A 5,028-nucleotide genomic window follows, 5' to 3' on the forward strand; every position below is an offset into this window, starting at 1 on the left:
AGATGTGTCCATTACAAAGCAACCGGCATAGCAACAAGATGAACAATATTTCAATATAATATTTACAATAGTTAATACTTTTTAAATCGTTTTTTTAATAGGGTATATTACAGTAAAATTAATACTGAAGTTCTCGGAGGTCATGTTTTCCTACAGTTGATAACAAACCGAGATGCAAGATGGCGGCAGTTGTGTTCGTATGACATGGGAGAGAGAGAATCCACAGTGTGATAGAGGCAACAGGAAAGTAGCGTGATGGTAAAGTCACCATGCAAAAAAATCTGCGATTCTTTTTATTAATGGAATATTGCAGTATTTATTGCAAATGATTTATCAGTGGCACATCATTGTTTTATTTTGTAACAACATTCAAGGCTCAGGGAAGAAGGAGGATGGAACTGGCTAACATAAAAGTTTGAATCAAGAAATAAACAAACAGCAAAATGAAAGTAAAGATAGACATATAAACATAATAAAACACAACATAAATGTCCCAGGCCTGGTCCTCTCTTGTCCTTCATTGTCGTCACTTTTTATCCTTCTGGAGCTCCTCCGTGAGACCGGTGTGGCACTTAGGTATAACACTCGCGGCACCGGCCTCGCTCCGTTCCCACAGCTCTCGGCCCCGCCTTGCCACATATTCATTGCCCTATGCAGGCTGGGGGGCACCCAGTCTGCGCTGTACGGCAGCCACAGCACTTTGGGGTAAAGTCAGAGGCGAGAGAGGGGAGAGAGGAAAAAATTGGCGGTCCGGTTCCCTAAACATACTGCCATCTGGTCCTCCACCAGCTGGATAACTTCTCCACAATGGCTGGTGGTGGCGCTGGATACTCCTCGGTGGATGGCCCTCTAACTCCTTCGCCCCCGGGTGGAAGGTGAGGGCGATGGCTCCTCTGGCTTGGGTCTTGAATCTGCACAGTAGTGAAAGCGAAGTGGAGCCGCGATATCAAGCTCCCGCCAAATCAACAACTTTTTGTGAAATAAACATTGATTTATGGAAATGTAGAAATTAAAGTTAAAGCTCAAATCTCCTCCCGAAGTTCCCGAATGTCACACCCCCGTTTTTATAGCATCAAATAACTAACTAAACTCAAACTTATTTAAAGAACGAACACTTGAACTAACATCAGCATGATAAAAACAGAAACCTTCTTTGAAAACATTTAATTTGAAGTGTAATTTGATTGTTTAGTTTGTCTATGTCCCATTACATTTCATGGAGAAATAGGTTTATGACATATAATGCATCCAGCCACCTAGGGGCGATCAACACGCTTTGGCTTCACTTTCAGGACTCGTGTGGCACACTTGGTCCAGACTTGGCTCAGCTCTGCTCGATGGCACCGTGGATTTCCCACAGCGACAAGGGCTCTTTGACAGCGCGCTCTTCCTTCCTCTTGGGTTTTCGGCACCAATGTAACAAAGTTTGTTGATAAGGGAAGAAGGAGGCGGGAACCAGCGTACATTAAACTTAACTTTTAATGACTGTGGCAAGCAGTCGAGGCAGAGGGACCGTGAGAGAACGGCAAGAGAACGGTGGCGTGATTGATTCTCTCACAAAACGAAAATAAGCGGCAGCGCCTCACGGACAACTTCCGCATAAACTTAAACAACATAAAGTCCAGGCCAGGTCCTCTCCGGTTCTTTATTGTCGCCACTCCTCTTTTAATCCTTCTGGAGCTCCTCTATAGGACACAAGACCGGTGTGGCGCGTAGGTGACGCTCATTAGCAACCGTGCCACCTGCCTCACTCCATTCCCACGGCTCTCAGTTTGCCCTGGTTGCCGCATTTTTTATTTTATTTATGTGCCATCAAAATATCTTCTCGTCAGTCTTGCAATGACTTCTCTTCTCTGATGATGTGTCTCTTGGCACAAGGGTGGGACAACCTGTCATTTACATGAAATCATAGCAATAGCAAACCACAACCTTCCAATGATACATTCAATTCTGGACGAAATCAAGTCCCGCCCTACATTTTTTCTTGTTTGAGAAGTTGATTAATTCAGATATATACGTCACAAAATGGAAGAAAATATCGTAACTTCCGTTTCATGCTGACCTTAAGAATTTGCAGGGCAGACGGGGGGCAGACTCACAAAACAATAACATAAGAATAACATTTTTCTTTTAAAGGCGAATGCCGAACTCTCGTCAAGCCAGTCGCAATGAAAGTGTGCCCGCTTATTATGCAGGCAGCACCAAAATACAGCCTTTGAGGTGTTTTCTATTGAGTTTTCCAATAGTATAATCCTGCAATTCTGGAGGCTTCAGGTTTAGGATAGCAGCAAGGAAAACGTTTCTAGGACCCGGTTGGGTCTGCGCCACATAGTCAATACTTCTTCATCAGAGGAGACCTGATTCAAATCTGAAACAAACAGGTGCAAAGACCAGGACCCACAGAAATGATTCAGATTCAATGAAATTGAATTTAGAATGATTTAGATTCAAATGAAACACATAGACAGAAAATTGTTTACTTCTGCGTTGATTTTTTTTTTTTTTTTTTTACAAGAAAACTGAAAGAATTGCATTTATCTTAATACATTTCTTAATATGTTTCCTAAGGAGATTTTCGTGAATTGAAATCTAATTGATAATTAAAGGGATAGTTCACCCAAAAATGAAAATTCTGTCTGTATGTCTGAATATTTGTATATTGTAATCTTTATTTTTTATTTTTATTATCTGTCTTGTCACTGTCATTCTGTGCACTGTGGAGCTTCTGTCACTACAAGAAATTCCTAGTATGTGTAATATACCTGGCAATAAAGCTCATTCTGATTCTGATTCTGATCATTTACTCACCCTCAAGTTGTTACAAACCTGCATGAGTTTCTTTGTTCTGCTGAACACAAAAGAAGATATTTTGAAGAATGTTTGTAACCAAGCAAATAGAGCAACCATTGACTACCATAGTAGGGGGGAAAATACTATGGTAGTCATGGTGGCTCTATCTTCTTTGTTACAAACACTATTCCAAATATCTTCTTTTGTGTTCAGCAGAACAAAGAAACTCATACAGGTTTGTAACAACTTGAGGGTGAGTAAATGATGACATTTTCATTTTTGGGTGAACTATCCCTTTAAATATCAAATTAAATATAATCAAATTGTGGGATTTGCATGAATGATAAATCTCATATTTCACTATAGTTAGTTATGTATATGCAAGGCTAATCTCAACAGATCTGTACACAGAATAACATTATAACTACGAAACTAGTGTCCACACAACAGGTTTAATCAAAAACATAGGCAAACTCACTTTTAATAACCAAGGCACCGACGATATGAAGAATTCTCTCTTTAGGCCGGATGCTCTCGTCGTTCTTTTTTTAGACTCGGGCAGAGTTGCTTTGAAAGACAGTGCACACATTATTGTCTGCAGTATGTGAATGAGCAAGTAAGTGATGTGGGCTCTATGTCCGCATATGCATCACACACGCCACCATTTATTAGAGCTGTGCACTAAGTACAGGCCATGTTATTGGATTTGAGTACCGACTCCCAGACACGTTCTCTGGCGCTGGATATATATTAAGATGAAGCAATCTCATTTAATAACACCCAAACTAATAAAAGGCAGAGAAGATTGGAAATTAAATTTATGAATATTGCTCAGCAGCAGGGGTTAGCCCAAAAAGGCAGGCTTGAGCTGTCAGTCTTGAGGCAGATGAGTTCTTATGAGGTTCAGACAGGCTCCTAGAGAAACATGGAGACACTCTGGCACAACCTTCAAAAGCAGGAACAGAGAAAGCATCGTGACTTATCTGAGGTCTCCATGTCACCATATTAAACAGGAGTGAATTAGACATCTGAACATATGCTCCTTGTGTAAATTCACAAAAGTCTATGTATGCTAGAGGATAGATCCCTTCATATGTCATGTTAAGCTTTATTTATGCCTGTATATGACATACTCTGTGGCATATTTCGTCCGCAGAAATCGTTTTATTTATTCTATAACAAAGACAAAAAAAAAAGATGCGTAAAGATAAATTCTGGATAATATTAAATGATACAAATCACCATTATTCTTATCATTATAAATAGGCAGCGGCTATTTGCACTAAGTGCAAATAGTGATAGATGCTATATACACCAAGTATAAATAGCAACTAGATTCTATTTACAAGTGAAAATAACAATTTCTAAGCGATAGATGATATTTACACTAAGTGCAAATAGCATACTAAGTGAAAATAGTGATATATTCTATTTACACCATATAGCAGGTTTTTTTTTTGCAATATGTGTAAATAGTAATTACATGCAATTTATACTTTATTTTGACAAATACATACTATTTGCACCTCAATATTGCTGTACATTAACAGGATGCAATAATGGATGATTATATTTATTAAAATTATTAAATGGATGCTGCCTTAATGGGACAATAAAAGCCCTCCCTACACCTACCCCTAACCAATGAATGCTTGTATTATGCATTTCGTTAGACACTTTATTTCCATTTTTAGTTTTTTATTGAAAGTAAATGCCTTTCCGATGTGATACATATGATGGGAAAAGGGAGAAGAACAAGTTGCGCAAAAGACAGATTCCAACCCGGGTCGATCGCAGATCCTTAAGCCTTACGCTTTACTGACTACACCACTGAAGACGTTAAATATGCATGTCTTTTTTTTTTTTTTAAATCTTGTTTGGCCCAACCAGGCATTGTTAGGTGAAGCTAGTGCGAATTGCACTTGCCAACAAGGCACGCTATTGTCACTTGGTGTATATAGACACTCCGTTATTATTATGCACTGATCCATCCTCTTTGTAATGGTTCATCTGTGCCTACTTCAACAAGACTACAACTGACAATGCATGGGCAGACATTACTGACTTCTGGTATACCTCTAAACCATGTAATTAAAAATGCAATTATTTTTGTATTTTTCTCACTTATTTATTTAAATGTATATTTTTAATTGTATTTATTTTGACATGTAGGGTACAACAGGGCTAAAGGTGCACCGGGAACACTCCAAAACTTCATGAAGCAGTGTTTTGAAATCG

Source organism: Gobio gobio, assembly GCF_949357685.1.
Source record: "Gobio gobio genome assembly, chromosome: 2".
NCBI classification, from domain to species: Eukaryota; Metazoa; Chordata; class Actinopteri; order Cypriniformes; family Gobionidae; genus Gobio; species Gobio gobio.